The sequence below is a fragment of the Sminthopsis crassicaudata genome, chromosome 2 (genome assembly GCF_048593235.1).
Source record: "Sminthopsis crassicaudata isolate SCR6 chromosome 2, ASM4859323v1, whole genome shotgun sequence".
In the NCBI taxonomy this organism is placed as follows: domain Eukaryota; kingdom Metazoa; phylum Chordata; class Mammalia; order Dasyuromorphia; family Dasyuridae; genus Sminthopsis; species Sminthopsis crassicaudata.
This window is the reverse complement of record NC_133618.1, coordinates 291,875,670-291,896,676: the sequence shown is the minus strand read 5'-3', so window position 1 is coordinate 291,896,676 and position 21,007 is coordinate 291,875,670. Positions and strand designations below refer to the sequence as shown.

At 34.9% G+C, this 21,007-nt stretch overlaps 2 long non-coding RNA genes across 2 annotated transcripts in view; one reads left to right on the top strand and one right to left on the bottom strand.

Annotated features, from left to right (window-relative positions):
* LOC141556134 (uncharacterized) overlaps positions 1-5,401 on the bottom strand; it is a 38,373-nt gene extending 32,972 nt beyond the window's left edge. Inside the window, exon 1 of the long non-coding RNA XR_012486440.1 lies at positions 5,266-5,401. This is a non-coding gene — a long non-coding RNA (uncharacterized LOC141556134). The remainder of the gene's footprint in view (positions 1-5,265) is intronic.
* The window catches only part of LOC141556133 (uncharacterized), a 70,039-nt gene that overhangs the window by 35,293 nt on the left and 13,739 nt on the right, over positions 1-21,007 (top strand). The window contains exon 3 of the long non-coding RNA XR_012486439.1: positions 12,665-12,813. This is a non-coding gene — a long non-coding RNA (uncharacterized LOC141556133). The remainder of the gene's footprint in view (positions 1-12,664; positions 12,814-21,007) is intronic.

Here is a 21,007-nt window from a genome sequence, read left to right as displayed (position 1 = left end):
TAAAAGGAGAAATCAATAAAATTGAAAATAAAAAAAACTATTGAATTAATAAATAAAACCAAGAGTTGGTTTTATGAAAAAGCCAATAAAATAGATAAACCTTTGGTAAATTTGATCAAAAAAAAGAAAGAGGAAAATCAAATTGATAGTCTTACAAATGAAAAGGGGGATCTTTCCACCAATGAAGAGGAAATTAGAGAAATAATAAGGAGTTACTTTGCCCAACTTTATGCCAATAAATTTGATAACTTAAGTGAAATGGATGACTTTCTCCAAAAATATAGGCTCCCTAGATTAACAGAGGAGGAGATAAATTGCTTAAATAGTCCCATTTCAGAAAAAGAAATAGAACAAGCTATTAATCAACTCCCCAGGAAAAAATCCCCAGGGCCAGATGGATTCACATGTGAATTCTACCAAACATTTAAAGAACAATTAGCCCCAATGTTATATAAATTATTTGAAAAAATAGGGGATGAAGGAGTCCTACCAAACTCCTTTTATGACACAGACATGGTACTGATACCTAAACCTGGTAGATCGAAAACTGAGAAAGAAAATTATAGACCAATCTCCTTAATGAATATTGATGCTAAAATCTTAAATAAGATATTAGCAAAAAGACTTCAGAAAATCATCTCCAAGATAATACACTATGATCAAGTAGGATTTATTCCAGGAATGCAGGGCTGGTCTAATATTAGGAAAACTATTAATATAATTGACCATATTAATAATCAAATTAATAAGAACCATATGATCATCTCAATAGATGCAGAAAAAGCATTTGACAAAATCCAACATCCATTCCTACTAAAAACTCTTGAGAGTATAGGAATAAATGGATTATTCCTTAGAATAATCAGGAGTATATATTTAAGACCGTCAGTAAGCATAATATGCAATAGAAATAAACTGCAACCTTTCCCAGTAAGATCAGGAGTGAAACAAGGTTGCCCACTATCACCATTACTATTCAATATAGTACTAGAAACGCTAGCCTCGGCAATAAGAGCCGAGAAAGAGATTCAAGGAATTAGAGTAGGAAATGAGGAAATTAAACTATCACTTTTTGCAGATGACATGATGGTATACTTAGAGAACCCCAAAGACTCTGCTAAAAAGCTACTAGAAATAATTCAAAATTTCAGCAAAGTGGCAGGATACAAAATAAATCCACATAAATCCTCGGCATTTTTATATATCACTAACAAAATGCAACAGCAAGAGATACAAAGAGAAATTCCATTCCAAACAAATGTTGAGAGTATAAAATATTTGGGAATCCATCTACCAAAGAAAAGTCAGGAATTATATGAGAAAAATTACAAAACACTTGCCACAAAAATAAAATCAGATTTAAATAATTGGAAAGACATTCAGTGCTCTTGGATAGGCCGAGCGAATATAATAAAGATGACAATACTCCCCAAACTAATCTATTTATTTAGTGCTATACCAATCAGACTCCCAAGAAACTATTTTAATGACCTAGAAAAAATAACAACAAAATTCATATGGAAGAATAAAAGGTCAAGAATTGCAAGGGAACTAATGAAAAAAAACTCAGAGGAAGGTGGTCTAAGTGTACCTGATCTAAAGCTATATTATATAGCAGCAGTCACCAAAACCATTTGGTATTGGCTAAGAAATAGACCGGTAGATCAGTGGAACAGATTAGATACAAAGGACAAAAAAGGGTACATCTATAGCAATCTAATCTTTGACAAACCCAAAGATTCCAACATTAGGGATAAAAATTCATTATTCGGAAAAAACTGTTGGGAAAACTGGAAATTAGTATGGCAGAAATTAGATATGGATCCACACTTAACACCATATACCAAGATAAGATCAAAATGGGTCCATGATTTAGGCATAAAGAGGGAGATAATAAATAGATTAGAGGAACAGAGGATAATCTACCTCTCAGACTTGTGGAGGAGGAAGGAATTTATGACCAGAGGAGAACTAGAGATCATTATTGATCACAAAATAGAAGATTTTGATTACATCAAACTAAAAAGTTTCTGTACAAATAATACTAATGCAAACAAGATTAGAAGGGAAGTAACAAATTGGGAAAATATTTTTAAAAACAAAGGTTCTGACAAAGGTCTCATTTCCAAAATATATAGAGAACTGACCATAATTTATAAGAAACCAAACCATTCTCCAATTGATAAATGGTCAAAGGATATGAACAGACAATTCTCAGAGGAAGAAATTGAAACTATATCCACTCACATGAAAGAGTGTTCCAAATCACTACTGATCAGAGAAATGCAAATTAAGACCACTCTGAGATACCACTACACACCTGTCAGATTGGCTAAGATGACAGGAACAAATAATGACAAATGTTGGAGGGGATGTGGGGAAATTGGGACACTAATACATTGCTGGTGGAGTTGTGAAAGAATCCAGCCATTCTGGAGAGCAATCTGGAATTATGCCCAAAAAGTTATCAAACTGTGCATACCCTTTGACCCAGCAGTGCTACTACTGGGATTATATCCCAAAGAAATACTAAAGAGCGGAAAGAGACATATATGTGCCAAAATGTTTGTGGCAGCTCTTTTTGTTGTAGCTAGAAACTGGAAGATGAATGGATGTCCATCAGTTGGAGAATGGTTGGGTAAATTGTGGTATATGAAGGTTATGGAATATTATTGCTCGGTAAGAAATGACCAGCAGGAGGAATACAGAGAGGCCTGGAGAGACTTAAATCAACTGATGCTGAGTGAAATGAGCAGAACCAGAAGATCACTGTACACTTCAACAACAATACTGTATGAGGATGTATTCTGATGGAAGTGGAAATCTTCAACATAAAGAAGATCCAACTCACTTCCAGTTGATCAATGATGGACAGAGGTAGCTACACCCAGAGAAGAAACACTGGGAGGGGAATGAAAATTGTTAGCACTAATATCTGTCTGCCCAGGTTGCATGTACCTTCGGATTCTAACGTTTATTGTGCAACAAGAAAATGATATTCGCACACATGTATTGTACCTAGACTATATTGTAACACATGTAAAATGTATGGTATTGCCTGTCGTCGGGGGGAGGGAATAGAGGGAGGGGGGGTAATTTGGAAAAATGAATACAAGGGATAATATTATAAAATATATATATATATATATAAAAAAAAAAAAAAAAAAAAAAGAAGTCTTGAGTCAGTTCCTTCTTGGAGGCTTTCACAGTCTCTGTACTTGTGTGACAAACTTCCTACAAAATGTCTAGAGATCCCTCTTTTTTCACATCAAATAATCTAATCTTTCTTTCCAAATCTATGCATGTATCTACACACATTTAATCCCTTTCAAGAGTCTTTCAGTGTCTCCCAGGATGACAAATATAAAAACAAAATCAACACTGTCTGCATATGATATTTCCAAAGACCTAGCATGCTTAAATTTGTCTCAATCTCTTGTATAATAAATAAATTGTTTATTCCCTTATTAACATCTTTGAATATTAGAAATTTATTGCCCTCCCCCTATAGAATCTGAGGTTGCATTCCATGTGTGCAGTGGAAGATACGGGAACGTTAGCATGTCCTCACTTGAGAGAATAACTCAAAATATAATTGCTCTGACATTTTTTGGATAATTTTAGAAATAAAACTCTGGGAAAGTTTATGTCTATATCACTTGATATGTATCCTCTAATTATTATTGATTTTTTTTTCTTTTACCCCTAAAACCATTGGAGGTATTCTTCTTTTTTCCTTGTAATTCCACAGATGAAATGTCTATCTGGGTCCAGATGACTCATGGATAAAACTTTCTATATCCTTTGTAACAACTTTAACCAAATTAGGGGACCTTTCAATTTCATACTCTTATCACCTCAAGCAATTACTGTGCCCAAATATCCTAAAGTTTAGATCTGGAAACATGGAGGCTAAAGCATTTTATTCCACAAATCATCATCCTAAAAATCCTGAAAAAGGGGGACAACCTCTAAGATAGGTCATAAATGGGACAATTGATCAATGGGACTTACATTGCAAGGAAAGAAAACAGAAGTCATATTTATAACAAACTTGCTATTGCCCAAATTTGGGTATAGATTTTGAAAGCTGTAACCTCATATTCAATAAGGGAAGAGGAATACATTTCTCATGCACAAGGATGATCTAGAAATCAACTTTTCCCTGAGTGAGTACAGTTAAATAGGAAAGTTTTAAGAGTTCTAAGGTATTATCATGTGATTTGTTAGTTTTGTTATTGATATGGTCAATTATGCCAATAGTTTCCTTATATTGAACCAGCCCTACATTCCTGTTATAAATCCCACTTGAGTATAGTATATTATTCTACTAATAAATTGTTGTAATCTCTTTGCTAGTATTTTATTTTAAAATTTTGCATCAATATTCATTAGGGAAATTGGTCTATACTTTTTTTCCTCGTTTTAGCTCTTTCTGGCTTGGGTATCAGCATCATATTTGTGTAATGAAAAGAATTTTGTAGGACTTTTCTTTGCCTATTTTTCCATTTTTTTTCCCCCCTGAGGCTGGGGTTAAATGACTTGCCCAAGGTCTAACACAGCTAGGAAGTGTTAAGTATCTGAGACTAGATTTGAACTCGGGTCCTCCTGAATTCAGGGTTGGTGTTCTATCCACCACGCCACCTAGCTGCCCCCCTATTTTTCCAAATAGTTTGCATAGTATTAGAATCTTTTTTTTAAATGTTTCATAGCTTGCTTGCTTAATTTCTTTTTCTAAATGAGGTTAATTAAGTATTTTATTTCTTCTTTGTTAGTCTGGGAAATTTATATTTCTACAATTATTTCAATTAGATTGTCAGATTTGCTGGCATACAATTGGGCAAAATAACTCCTAATTATTGCTTTAAATTCTTTTTTATTGGTGATAAGTTCACTCTTTTTCATTTTTGATGCAGGTAATTTGTTTTTTTCTTTCATTTTTCTAACAAATTAACTAAAGATTTACCTATTTTGTTGGTTTTTTCATATAATCAACTAAATTTTATTAATTAGTGCAATAGTTTTCTTTCAATTTTTTTAATCTTTTGATTTTCAGAATTTCTAATTTGGTATTAATTGGAGTTTTAAAATTTGCTCTTTTCATAACTTTTTAAATTGCACAGATATCGGGGCGGAGCCAAGATGGCGGAGAAGAAACACACTACTCAGTGAACGTCCTCACTCCCTCACAACCAATTAGATAAATTAAGTCTCAGAATTAGCTCAGGACTGATAGATACCACAAGGACTGGAAGCACGACTTACCAGCTGAAGAGAATCTGGAGTTTCAACAGGAAAGGTCAGTTCTCAGGGGAGGAATAAGAAAGACCAGCACAGACGGTGGGGTAGGGGCACGCTGCGCCCATTGCGCTGGGAGGGGCTCTGGGACCAGAGAAGCCACTGAGGTAAAGGAATCTGGCACAGGCTGTTAGCTCTTCTCTGCTAATTATTTAGCAGTTCAGAAGAGAAAGCCAAAATATTTTAAAACTCAGATTAGATTCCCCCCCCCCCCACCCTGGGGGTGACTCAGCAGAGAATCGGCACCAGGGGGTGTGGCCTCAGCTACCTCCTGAGAATAGTTAAGAGACTGACAAGTGGGTGGATACGGCCCAAGGCAACACACACGGCCTAGCTTAGCTGGAGGGAGTGGAACTCAGCTCCAGGAAGTCCCAGAGAAGCGGAACCTTTGAACTAGGGACCGTGGTTTCTGGCAGACACTTCCAGTTTGAGCGCAGGGGCTTCTCACGTCACCTGCTGCAGACATCCACTCCCCACCCGGACACATAGGCTGGGCTTCGTGCTGTCTTCACTATTCTACGCCCTCTAAGCACAGTAGTGCTAATCACCTCTGAGGCACTTCCAGGGAGGGGGTGGGGAACTCTCTCCCAGAGCTCTCTCTTAGCTCAGGCGCAGGGGCCGCTGCATCCATCCGGTCTGGGAGGAAGCTGGTAAAGAAGTAAATAATTTCCTACCCCAGGGACAGACCCCAAAACATTTTTTAAGTATGAGCAAAAAAGCTAGAAAAACTATAGATTCCTTCTATACAGAGAAAGAGCGGGTACCCAACCCCGAGGAAGTTAACAGCAAAGATTCAGAAGATAACAACCTAAAGGGGAACGATTCCTGCCCCCCATCACATAACTCTCTCCTAGAAGAAGCTCTTAAGAAATTGAGGGAGATCGAAGAAAAATGGGGCAAGGAAAGGGAAGTTATAATAGAGAATAACAACGTCCTGAAATTGGAGTTGGAAAAAATAAAGAATTCACAGGAGATGCAGGGAAACAAAATTAGTGAATTAGAAAAGGTTAAAAAAACACAGGAAAGTAGGATTTCTGAATTGGAAAAGATAAAAAAGTCTCAAGAAAATAGAATTTCTGAATTGGAAAAAGAAAATAATTCTCAAAAAAAAAAAATTAGGGAAATGGAAAAAAATTCAATAGAGCAAAATAATTCATTTAAAAACGAAATTGGGCATTTACAAAAAGAACTAAAAACTGTGAAAGAAGAAAATAACTCCTTAAAAGTCAGGATGGAACAAATAGAAATGAATGATTCACAGAGAACCCAAGAATCAGTCAAACAAAACAAAAAAAAATGAGAAGCTGGAGAACAACGTCAAATACTTACTGGGAAAATCTATAGACCTGGAAAATAGATCTAGGAGAGATAATCTGCGGATTATTGGACTTCCAGAAAACTATGACCAAAAAAAGAGCCTAGATTCTATTTTACAGGAAATTATCAAAGAGAACTGTCCAGAGATAATAGAAACAGAAGGGAAAGTAGATGTGGAAAGAATTCATCGAACTCCTTCTGAAATAGACCCTAAAAAAAGAACACCACGGAATATTGTGGCTAAGCTGCAGAATTACCACACAAAGGAGAAAATCCTGCAAGCAGCTAGAAAAAAACAATTTAAATACCAAGGTGCCACAATAAGGGTCACCCAAGATCTGGCTGCCTCCACATTAAAAGATAGAAGGGCCTGGAACCTGATATTCCGTAAGGCAAAAGATCAAGGACTGCAACCAAGAATGAACTACCCAGCTAAGTTTAGCATCTTTTTCCACGGAAGAAGATGGTCATTCAATGAAACAGAGGAATTCTATATGTTTCTAAGAAAAAAACCAGACTTAAACAAAAAATTTGATCTACATCCACAAGACTGAAGAGAAACAGAAAAAGGTACACAGAACCCTTGAGAACTGTAACTCTGTTGTGGGTATATAAAAAATACTCAAGGATAATTTGATTTTACTGATATAAAAGAAAAAAAGGGGGGTGTAGTAAAGGGAAGGAGGTCAGTTCAGAAAAAGGGGAAGGAGTGATAAAAAGAGGGAAACTACATCCCAGGAAGAGACATAGAAAATACACCATATCTGAGGGAACTTAGTGAGGGGGAGAATCATTGTGTGAATCTTACTCTCATCAGAAGAGGCTCAAAGAGTAAATAATTAACATATTTGTTTTTCAGAGAATTTTCTCTCACCTCATTAAAAGGGGGGAGAGGAAAAGGGAAAAGGAAAAGGGGAATAAGTGAAGGGACTTGGAGGGAGGGGGGAGGGATCCTAAAAAAAAAAAAAAAAAAGAGGGAGGGTTGCGCGTCACAAGGGGGGTCTGTAAATTAAATATCGGGGAGGGGGATCAGGGGGGTCAAGGGAAAAAAGCATAATCTGGGGATAATACGATGGCAGGAAATACAGAATTAGTAATTTTAACTGTAAATGTAAATGGGATGAACGATCCCATCAAACGGAGACGGATAGTAGATTGGATCAAAAAGCAGAACCCTACAATATGTTGCCTACAGGAAACACACTTAAAGCAGGGAGATACATACAGAGTAAAGGTAAAAGGTTGGAACAGAGCCTATTATGCTTCAGGTAAAGCCAAAAAAGCAGGGGTAGCTATCCTTATCTCAGATCAAGCAAAAGCAGAAGTAGATCTCGTTAAAAAAGATAAGGAAGGAAACTATATCCTGCTGAAAGGTAGCATAAATAATGAAGCCATATCAATACTAAACATATATGCACCAAGTGGTATAGCATCTAACTTTCTAAAGGAAAAGTTAAGAGAACTGCAAGAAGAAATAGACAGTAAAACTATAATAGTGGGAGATCTCAACCTTGCACTCTCAGATTTAGACAAATCAAACCACAAAACAAACAAGAAAGAAATTAAAAAAGTAAATAGAACATTAGAAAAACTAGGTATGATAGACCTTTGGAGAAAACTGAATGGCAATAGGAAGGAATATACTTTCTTCTCAGCAGTTCATGGATCCTATACAAAAATTGACCATATACTAGGACATAAAGATCTCAAAATTAAATGTAGGAAGGCAGAAATAATAAATGCCTTCTTCTCAGATCACAATGCAATAAAAGCTACATTCAGTAAAAAGTTAGGGGTAAATAGACCAAAAAGTAATTGGAAACTGAATAATCTCATCTTAAAGAATGACTGGGTGAAAGAGCAAATTATAGAAACAATTAACAATTTCACCCAAGATAATGATAATGATGAGACATCATATCAAAATCTTTGGGATGCAGCTAAAGCGGTAATAAGGGGAAATTTTATATCTTTAGAAGCTTATTTGAAGAAAATTGAGAAAGAGAAGATTAACGAATTGGGCTTACAACTTAAAAGGCTAGAAAAAGACCAAATTATAAACCCCCAACCAAAAATTAAACTCGAAATACAAAAATTAAAAGGAGAAATCAATAAAATTGAAAGTAAAAAAACTATTGAATTAATAAATAAAACCAAGAGTTGGTTTTATGAAAAAGCCAATAAAATAGATAAACCTTTGGTAAATTTGATAAAAAAAAAGAAAGAGGAAAATCAAATTGATAGTCTTACAAATAAAAAGGGGGATCTTTCCACCAATGAAGAGGAAATTAGAGAAATAATAAGGAGTTACTTTGCCCAACTTTATGCCAATAAATTTGATAACTTAAGTGAAATGGATGACTTCCTCCAAAAATATAGGCTCCCTAGATTAACAGAGGAGGAGATAAATTGCTTAAATAGTCCCATTTCAGAAAAAGAAATAGAACAAGCTATTAATCAACTCCCCAGGAAAAAATCCCCAGGGCCAGATGGATTCACATGTGAATTCTACCAAACATTTAAAGAACAATTAGCCCCAATGTTATATAAATTATTTGAAAAAATAGGGGATGAAGGAGTCCTACCAAATTCCTTTTATGACACAGACATGGTACTGATACCTAAACCTGGTAGATCGAAAACTGAGAAAGAAAATTATAGACCAATCTCCTTAATGAATATTGATGCTAAAATCTTAAATAAGATATTAGCAAAAAGACTTCAGAAAATCATCTCCAAGATAATACACTATGATCAAGTAGGATTTATTCCAGGAATGCAGGGCTGGTCTAATATTAGGAAAACTATTAATATAATTGACCATATTAATAATCAAATTAATAAGAACCATATGATCATCTCAATAGATGCAGAAAAAGCATTTGACAAAATCCAACATCCATTCCTACTAAAAACTCTTGAGAGTATAGGAATAAATGGATTATTCCTTAGAATAATCAGGAGTATATATTTAAGACCGTCAGTAAGCATAATATGCAATAGAAATAAACTGCAACCTTTCCCAGTAAGATCAGGAGTGAAACAAGGTTGCCCACTATCACCATTACTATTCAATATAGTACTAGAAACGCTAGCCTCGGCAATAAGAGCCGAGAAAGAGATTCAAGGAATTAGAGTAGGAAATGAGGAAATTAAACTATCACTTTTTGCAGATGACATGATGGTATACTTAGAGAACCCCAAAGACTCTGCTAAAAAGCTACTAGAAATAATTCAAAATTTCAGCAAAGTGGCAGGATACAAAATAAATCCACATAAATCCTCGGCATTTTTATATATCACTAACAAAATGCAACAGCAAGAGATACAAAGAGAAATTCCATTCCAAACAAATGTTGAGAGTATAAAATATTTGGGAATCCATCTACCAAAGAAAAGTCAGGAATTATATGAGAAAAATTACAAAACACTTGCCACAAAAATAAAATCAGATTTAAATAATTGGAAAGACATTCAGTGCTCTTGGATAGGCCGAGCGAATATAATAAAGATGACAATACTCCCCAAACTAATCTATTTATTTAGTGCTATACCAATCAGACTCCCAAGAAACTATTTTAATGACCTAGAAAAAATAACAACAAAATTCATATGGAAGAATAAAAGGTCAAGAATTGCAAGGGAACTAATGAAAAAAAACTCAGAGGAAGGTGGTCTAAGTGTACCTGATCTAAAGCTATATTATATAGCAGCAGTCACCAAAACCATTTGGTATTGGCTACGAAATAGACCGGTAGATCAGTGGAACAGATTAGATACAAAGGACAAAAAAGGGTACATCTATAGCAATCTAATCTTTGACAAACCCAAAGATTCCAACATTAGGGATAAAAATTCATTATTCGGAAAAAACTGTTGGGAAAACTGGAAATTAGTATGGCAGAAATTAGATATGGATCCACACTTAACACCATATACCAAGATAAGATCAAAATGGGTCCATGATTTAGGCATAAAGAGGGAGATAATAAATAGATTAGAGGAACAGAGGATAATCTACCTCTCAGACTTGTGGAGGAGGAAGGAATTTATGACCAGAGGAGAACTAGAGATCATTATTGATCACAAAATAGAAGATTTTGATTACATCAAACTAAAAAGTTTCTGTACAAATAATACTAATGCAAACAAGATTAGAAGGGAAGTAACAAATTGGGAAAATATTTTTAAAAACAAAGGTTCTGACAAAGGTCTCATTTCCAAAATATATAGAGAACTGACCATAATTTATAAGAAACCAAACCATTCTCCAATTGATAAATGGTCAAAGGATATGAACAGACAATTCTCAGAGGAAGAAATTGAAACTATATCCACTCACATGAAAGAGTGTTCCAAATCACTACTGATCAGAGAAATGCAAATTAAGACCACTCTGAGATACCACTACACACCTGTCAGATTGGCTAAGATGACAGGAACAAATAATGACAAATGTTGGAGGGGATGTGGGGAAATTGGGACACTAATACATTGCTGGTGGAGTTGTGAAAGAATCCAGCCATTCTGGAGAGCAATCTGGAATTATGCCCAAAAAGTTATCAAACTGTGCATACCCTTTGACCCAGCAGCGCTACTACTGGGATTATATCCCAAAGAAATACTAAAGAGCGGAAAGAGACATATATGTGCCAAAATGTTTGTGGCAGCTCTTTTTGTTGTAGCTAGAAACTGGAAGATGAATGGATGTCCATCAGTTGGAGAATGGTTGGGTAAATTGTGGTATATGAAAGTTATGGAATATTATTGCTCAGTAAGAAATGACCAGCAGGAGGAATACAGAGAGGGTTGGAGAGACTTAAATCAACTGATGCTGAGTGAAATGAGCAGAACCAGAAGATCACTGTATACTTCAACAACGATACTGTATGAGGATGTATTCTGATGGAAGTGGAAATCTTCAACATAAAGAAGATTCAACTCACTTCCAGTTGATCAATGATGGACAGAGGTAGCTACACCCAGAGAAGAAACACTGGGAGGGGAATGAAAATTGTTAGCACTAATATCTGTCTGCCCAGGTTGCATGTACCTTCGGATTCTAATGTTTATTGTGCAACAAGAAAATGATATTCACACACATGTATTGTACTTAGACTATATTGTAACACATGTAAAATGTATGGTATTGCCTGTCGTCGGGGGGAGGGAATAAGGGAGGGGGGGTAATTTGGAAAAATGAATACAAGGGATAATATTATAAAATATATATATATATATATATATATATATATAATAAAAAAAAATTTAAAAAAAAATTGCACACCCAATTAATCTTCTTTTTCTCTATTTTATTCATATAAGTATTTACTTTACTTTTTTTTGCAAGGTAATTGGGGTTAAGTGGCTTGTCCATAGCTAGTATGTGTTATGTGTTTGAGGCTGGATTTGAACTCAGATCTTCCTGACTTCAGGGCTAGTACTCTATATACTGTACCATTCAGCTGCTCTGCCCCTTCCTTCCTCCCCCCTTCCCCCCCCCATGTAGGTATGTAGAAATATAAAATTTCTCCTAAGAACTGTTTTGGCTGCATCCCATAAGATTTTGTGTGTTGTATCATTCTTGTTATTCTCTTGGATGCAATTATTGATTGTTTCTATGATTTGTTGTTTGAATCACTCATTCTTTAGGACTGAATTATTTAATTTCCAGTTGGTTTTTAGCCTATCTTTCTCTGTTCTTTAGATAAGTTTTTATAATACCTTTTTATTTTTCCAAATAAATGCAAAAATAGTTTTCAGTATTCACCATTGCAAAATCTTGTGTTCCAAAATTTTCTTTCTCCTTTTCTCCCCTTCCCCTCTCCTAGAGAGCAAGCAATTCAATATAGGTTAACATGTGTACATGTGTAATTCTTCTGAACATATTTCTGTATTTGTTATGTTATGCAAGAAAAATCAGATCAAAAGATGGAAAAACATGAGAAAGAGACAAAAACACAAGCAAACCAACAACTACAACAAAAAAAGGTGAAAACACTATCCTTTGATTCACATTTAATCTCCATTATTCTCTCTCTGGTTACAGATGGCTTTATCACGAATCTATTGGAATTACCTTGAAGCATCTCATTGTTGAAAAGAACTAAGTCCATAACAGTTGATCATTGCATAATCTTGCTGTTATTGTGTACAGTATTCTACTAGTTCTGCTCTCTTCACTTTGCATCAGCTCATGTAAGTCTTTTCAGGCTTTTCTGAAATCAACCTGCTCATCATTTCTTATTGAACAATAATATTCCATTACACTGAATGTAATTTTTATTGCATTGTGATCTGAAAAGTATTCACTTACTATTTCTGCCTTTCTGCATTTGATTGTGAGGTTTTTAATGCCCTAATACACAGTCAATTTTTGTGTAGCTTTCATGTTCCTCTAAGAAAAGGTATATTCCATTTTATCCCCATTCAATTTTCTCTGAAGGTCTATCATATTTAAGTTTTCTAAGATTCTATTAACTTCCCTAATTTCTTTCTTGTTTATTTTGTGGTAGATTTATCTAATTCTGAAAGGAGGAGGTTGAGGTTCCCCACTAATATAGTATTGATGTCTATTTTTTCCTGTAATTGGCTTAACTTCTCTAAGACTTTTGATGCTATACCACTTGGTCATATATGTTTAGTATCAATACTACTTCTTTGTCTATGGTACCCTTTAACAGAATGTAACTTCCTTCCTTATCTTTTAAAGTTATATCAATTTTTGCCTATTAATTGAGTCCACTGCCTTCAAGTTCCTATGATGACAGAAAATAAGGTTGGACAGGAGTGAGGAATTGAGGCCAGAATTGCTACCTCTGCCTTTTTTTTTTTTGCTTCAACTGAAGCAAATTATATCCTGCTCCAATTTTTTACCTTTATTCTTTGTATATCTCACTGTTTCAAATGTGCCTCTTATAAACAACATATTGTAGGATTTTGGTTTTTAATCCATTCTGCTATCCACTTCCATTTTATGGAAGAGTTCATCTCATTCTCATTCACAGTTATGATTCCTAGCTGTGTATTTCTCTCCATCCTATTTTCTCGGTGTAATAAAAAATTATTATTTCTCTCTCTTTCTTCCTGTCCTTCCTTAATAGTGTTTTGTTTCTAACTAACCCCTTCCCTCACCCTGATATCCTTTCTATCACCCCTCCTCTTTTTTCTTACCTTTCTCCTTGTATTTCTGTTATTCCTTCTACCCAGCCCCTCCCTTTTCTATCCCCTTACTCTTACATCCTTATAGGGTAAGATAAATTTCTGTACTCAACTGAATGTATATGTTATTCCCAAAAACTGATGAAATTAATATTCAAACAATGCTCACCTCCCTCCATTCTTTACCTCTATTATAATAGGTCTTTTGTGCCTCTTCATGTGATCTAATTTGTCTCATTTTACCTCCCTTTTCCTCTTCTTCTCTACAATCCTTTTTCCATCCCTTAATGTCTTTTTTTTTTTAATATCATCACATCAGAGTCCATTCATATCCACACCATTCATCCATCCATGTCCCCTCTAATTGCCCCACTAACAGATATAGTTCTCAAAAGTTATGATATTTTTCCATCTAGGGATGTGAACATTTTCTCCCCTATTTACCTTTCTGTGCTTCTTTTGAATCCTGTGTTTGAAGATACAATTTTCTGTTTAATTCTGTTTTTTTTTTTTTCAATAGATATGATTGAAAGTCTCTTACTTCATTGAAAATCTGTCTTCTCCCCTAAAAGATGGCCAGTCTCGCTGGGTAGTTGCTTCTTAATTGTAATCCAAGGTCCTTTGCCTTCTGGAATATTTACCTTCCCTTCTTGTCCCAGTATAATCCTTTCCTCACCCCTTAATGTCTTTTTAAAAAATATCATTATCCCTCCTTCCTTCTCTTACTCTTTTCTGTTTGTGTTTCTGCTCTCCTTTTTACCCAGCTTCTCCCTTTTCTTTCCTCTTTCTCCTCTTTCTTCCCTATAGGGTAAGATAAATTTCTATACCCCACTGAGTGTATATGTTATTCCCTCTTTGAGCCAAAACTAATCAGATTAAGCTTCAGACAATGTTCATTCCCCCCTCCTTTCTTTCCCTCTACTATAATAATTCTTTTTCATCTCTTCATGTGATATAATGTACTTCATTTTACATCCCCTTCTTCTCCCAGTACAATCCTTTTTCTTTCCCTTAATATATTTTTCTATAATATCATCACATTAGAATCCTGTGTTTGTAGATCAAATTTTCTGTTTAGTCCTGGTCTTTTCAATACAAATGATTGAAAAGTCTCCTACTTCACTGAAGATGATGCTTAGTTTTGCTGGGTAGTTGATTTTGGTTGTAATCTAAGGTCCTTTGCCTTTCAGAATATGGTATTTCAGGCTCTCAAATCCTTTATTGTAGAAGCTCTAAAACCTGGTTAATCCTGACTGTGGCTCCTTGATGCTTGAATTGTTTGTTTTTTTTTTTTTTTTCTTCCTAGCTGCCTGAAGTATTTTTTCATTGGAATTATAGTTCTGGAATTTTGCCACAATGCTTCTTGGAGTTTTCCTTGTGGGAGCTCTTTCCAAAGATAATTGATAGATTCTTTCAATAACTTTTTTTGCCCTCTGGTTCTACTTTATCGCGGCAGTGTTCTTTGATGATTTCTTAAAGAATGCTATCCAGGTTTTTTTTGGTTGTGGATTTCAAGTAGTCCAATAATTTTTAAATTGTCCTTTCTATATCAATTTTCCAGGTTAACTATTTATCCAATGAAGTATTTTATATTTTCTTCCAGTTTTTCATTCTTTTTAGTTTGTTTGACTGATATTTTTCCTCCCCTGAGGCTGGGGTTAAGTGACTTGCCCAGGGTCACACAGCTAGGAAGTGTTAAGTGTCTGAGACCAGATTTGAACTCGGGTCCTCCTGAATTCAAGGCTGGTGCTCTATCCACTGCGCCACCTAGCTGCCCTTCTCCATTAGATTCTGACTTTGTTGAGAATAAGAGATATTTTTTGCCTTTACTTCTATCCCCAGAGTTTAGCACAATGTCTGATGCATAGGATAGAAACGAATAAATGATTAATTAATAAATATTTTGATTGGTTGACTCTTTAAAACCTCTATCTAAAAGAGATTAATATGACTTATTCTCATCTGTAAGATGAGGAAATTAAGAATTCTAAAGATGAAGAGGCTTGCTAAAGATTTTATAGCTAAAAAATGTGAGAGCAATGATTTATTTAAATCTGGGTCTCCCACTTTCAAATCCTTAACTGTTTCTACTATAAAAGATTTACACGCCAATAGCTTTGCCAGGGTGCATTTGCGCGTGTGCACACACACACACACACACACACACACACACACACACACGGGACACTTGTCAAAGATAAATTCTCCTATTTCTGAAAGTTTCTGACACTTTATTAATTGTGAAGATTGAAGATGAAGGCTCTCTGGAGATCATTCACTTAGTACTTAATGGCTATCTCCATGGGCTTCTACTTGATGTGAGTGAATTCTCAACTGGTTATTTTCACTACATGCTCTCCCATCCCTAAGTTAGAGGGGCTGCTGGAATGCTTTTGCTGAGTACCTAGTAAGTCCCAGGCTAGGTCTGAATGAGGGCCGTGGAAAGTTGAGCTAATGGGAAAGTCAGAATGGGATTCATTCGAAAGGCAGCTCTGATAACTGCTGTTCACTTGGTGTCAGGCGGGAGGTAAACAAGGCTGACATGGGGCTTTTGTGTAATAGCTGTAATGGCTTTCGATCCATTGGCTGGCCTCCACTGATCCCCTGGGGGTGAATGCCAATAGTAGCCCTGCCATATGCACTGAGTCAAGGCTAAGGATCCAAATGTAAAAATAGAAAAGCAACTAAGCTTTCCTCCTCATGATCATCAATGTGATAGAGAAGAATGGGCCTTGGATGGTGAGTCAGAAAACTTGGAGTCATGTTCTGGCTGTTAATTCTTTGCTGTAAACTGACCATATCACCTGTACAAACCTCAGCTTGCTCATCTATAAAATCCATATAATCATGTTTGTAATTCCTATAATATGGGGTTGTTGTGAGGGAAGCAGCATCCTAGATGGCACAATAGGGGCAGAGCCTAGAGTTAGGAAGTCTTGAGTTCAAATGCAACCTCAATCATATACTAGCTACATAATTCTGGACAAATCACTTAACCTCTGTTTTAGTTTTCTCATCTTTAAAATGAGGATAATAGCATTTACCTGCCAGGGTTCTTTGTGAGGATTAAATGAGATAATTAATCATTGTATGTGCCTGGCACATAGTAAGTACTATATAAATATTATTATTATTATTATTATTATTATTATTATTATTATTATTATTATCAGGCTCTGATATTTATTAATAAATACTTTCAGTACCTAGGAACTAGAAAGAAATATATAGGATACAGATTTTAATCTCAAACTTAATAATCTTAATGCAGAGATAACACTTTTAAGTAGCCAGTTAACATCATAAGGCAGTTGGTGCTATAAGTGGTATCATCTGCATTTCAGAGATTGCTAGTATCTCTGGCTTTTGATTCTTCAGCCTAGCATTTTGTATGATGTACTCTATATAAGTTAAATAAATATAGTGACAATTTAAAGGCTTGTTGAATTTTTTCTCAAATCTTGAACTCATCATTTGTTTGATATTCAATTCTCACTGTTATATCTTGACCCCTGTACAAGATCCTTAAAGACAAATAAAATGATCTCGTACTCCCATCTCTTTGATGACTTGCCACAAAATTGTTGTGATCCATACTGTCAAAGGCTTTAGCGTAGTCAATAAAGCAAAATAATTTTTTCCCTTGGAACTCTTTGCTTTCTTCAGAATCCAGTGAATATTGGCAATTTGGTCTCTGGTTCCTCTACCTTTTTGAAAAACAGCCTGAATTTCTGGTAATTCTTAGTTCACATATTGCTGAAGCCTATCTTGCAGAATCTTGAGCTTAATCTTGTTAGAATATGAAATGGACACAATTGTTTGGTAATTTGAATATTCCTTGGCATTGCCCTTCTTTAGGATTGAGACATAAACTGTTATTTTTCAATCAAGTGGCCACTATTGGGTTTTCTAAATTTGCTGGTATATTGAGTCTTGTACTTTCCCAGAATTGTCTTTAAGAATTTTAAATAGTTTGACTAGAACTCCATCACTATCACTAGACTTATTGTTAGCAATGCTTCCTAAGGCCCACTTCATTGTCCAGGATGTATGATACCAGGCCAGTAACCACATCATCATGGTTATCAGTAATGTTAAAATATTTCTGGTATAGTTCTTTTTTATATTCTTAATCTCTTTGACTTCTGTTAAGTTCCTAACCGTTTTATCTTTGATCGCGTCCATTTTTGCATGAAATATTACCTTGATATTTCTGATTTTCCGGACATCCCTTGTCTTTCCAATTCTGTTGCTTTCTTCTATTTTTTTTTTTTTTGCATAGTATATTTAAGAAAACCTCTTTTATTGTTTTTTATGGAATTCTGCATTCAGTTGGGTATCTTTTTTCTTTCTTCTTTCCTTTTGTCTTTTCATTTTTTTCTAGATATTTGTAAAGCTTCATCAGAAAGCCATTTTGCTTTTTTTTTTTTTTTTTTTTTCCTCTTCTCTTTGTGGGTGGAGGAGTGGATATTTTTTGTTGCTGTCTCATATAATATTATGAACCTCTTTCCATAGTTCTTCAGATCTAACTCCTTAAATTGATTAATCACCTTCATTGCATATTCCTAAAGGATGCTATTAAGTCATATCTATATGGTCTTATGGTTTACTCTACTTTCTTTAGACTAAATTTAGCAATAAGAAACAATAAGGACCTGAGTTACGGTCTACTCCAGCTCTTGTTCTAATGGATTGTATGGAACTTCTTCACTTTTCTTTGCAAAGAATATAATCAATTTTATTTCTATATTGGCCACCTGCTAATGTCCATGTGTAAAGTCAATTTGGGGTGGTTGGAAAAGAGTGTTTGCTATCACTAGTGATTTATTTTGACAAAACTCTATTTAGAAGAAGAAAAAAAAATAGAAAAAAAACCTCTATTTAGTCTCTACCCTGCTTCATTTTGTACTCCATGTCTGAACTTGCCTGTTATTCCAATTACTTTTTGATTGCCTACTTTAGCATTCCAATCTCCTATGATAATTACTGTGTCCCTGCTTTACAATTGTTAAAAAAAAAAATAGCATTATAATGTGGGATCCTAAATATTAACCTATGAAATAGGCATGTTTGATTCTTGCACTTATGTCTAATTTTTTGAGACCACATTTGGAGTTTTCTTTGTCATGGACCAGAACTCTGAAATAAGGATTCTTACAAGGTGCTGCTAAATCAGTGGAATTGATGAGACAATGGTTATCTAGTTTAGCATGGTGATTAATAGTTCTCTACAAATTCAGTATGATTGATTTAATCTTATAAGAAAATAATGGTTTCCTAGTGATATAATGATTGGTTTATACTCAGTGTAGAGCATAGCAGAGAAGACAAGCGGACTGGAGGCGGGAGCTCAAGCTTTCAGAGCCAAGGAGAGAGATTCATTCCATCTTCATCAGCCTTGTGGTGGCTGAGACCAAGTCCCATCTGAAGGCCCTCCAGAAAACTAGCCAAGCCCCAAGTGAAGGAGATAGGACTTTGAAGGAAATAATTAGGAATTTGGACTTTAACACCTGGGTATTCTTGTGGTGATTAATCTACTGAAAAGATGGCTGCTTCCAAGACCTCCAGAAAACCCACTGAGAATACTACATTTTGGCAGTAGAACATTACATTTCTTGGCAAAGATACTGCATTTGCCATTTCTTCTCCAGATCATTTTACAGATAAGAAACTGAGGCAAACAGGGTTAAGTAACTTGTTCAGAATCACACAACTAGTAAATGTTTGAGGCCATATTTGAACTTAGGAAGATGAACCTTTACAAAAAGGGTTCCCTTTCCTCTTGATTTGACCAAGGTCAGCTAACAAATAAATGGTAGAGGCTGTACTAAACCCCAAGTTTCCAGACTCCTTCCTAAGTTTGGTACTACTTCAATGAACACTACAAATAATACATCTAATTTTTACCTACATCACTATTATGCTCAAAAATTACTAGCTGCCTGTTCCTGATGTCTGCACAATTTTCTGGCATGGTTTTTATTTAACAAATATTGAGGCAATGTTTAAACACTTGACTATAAAGAGTGCTTTGTTGTGTGAGGCATTAAAAAGGAAGAAGGGAAGATGCAAAGTAAAATCAGACTTAGCCCAAAACCTTATGATTTTTAGAACTTAGAATGAGATAAGACATCTCCACAGATACTCATCCTATCCAGCAAGCAGTTAGTAAACTCTTTATATATGCAGAAAAATAATAAGTGCTCACATTTACATGGTATATACTATGTTCCAGGTACAGTGCTAAGTGCTTTACAAATATTTGTTCCTCACAACAACTCAGTGAAGTGTATTACTATTATTCCCATTTTGAAGTTGAGGAAAATGAGATTAAGTGATTTATCCAAGGTCACACAGCTAGGAAGTATTTTGCATTTCATGTTCTCTAGTTCTTCTTTAGCCATAGATTTCTCCCTTTCTCCAAAGATCTGACAGGTAAACTATCCCTTGTTCTCTTAATTTGCTTGGAGTATCACCCTTTATACCTAACACATATGCTCATTTTGGCCTTGTTTTGGTATGGGGTATGAGATGTTGGTCTATGGCTAGTTTCTGCCATACTGTTTTCTAGTGTTTCCAGCAATTTTTGTCAAATAGTAAGTTTTTATCCCAGAAGGTGGGGGTCTTGGGGTTTAACAAACAGTATATTACTATAATTATTGGTTATTGTGTCTTATGTACCTAACCAATTCCACTTTTTTATAGATCCACAATCTATTTCTTAGCCAGTACAAGATGGTTTTGATGACTACTGCTTTATAATAGAGTTTTAGATCTGGTACTGTTAGGCTACCATCCTTCTTATTTTTAAAAATTAATTCCATTGATATTCTTGATCTTTTTGTTTTCCAGATGAATTTTGTTATTATTTTTTTCTAGCTCTATAAAACAAGCAGTTTGTTTGGTATTGTGTCAGATAAATTTTTTTAAAAAGATTAAATAAAAAATTTTATTGATGTCTTTTATTATATTACAATCTTTATAAAAATACTATTTTTTGCTATTGGGACTGAATGTGGATCATAACAGTATTTTCACCTTTTTTTTGTTGTTTGTTTGCTTATTTTTTTCTTTCTCATTTCCCCCCCTTTTGATCTGATTTTTCTTATGCAGCATAATAAATATGGAAATAGGTTTAGAAAAATTGCATATGTTTAACTTGTATTGGATTGCTTGCTGTCTAGGGGAGAGGGGAGATGGTGAGGGAGGGAGAAAAATTTGGAACATAATA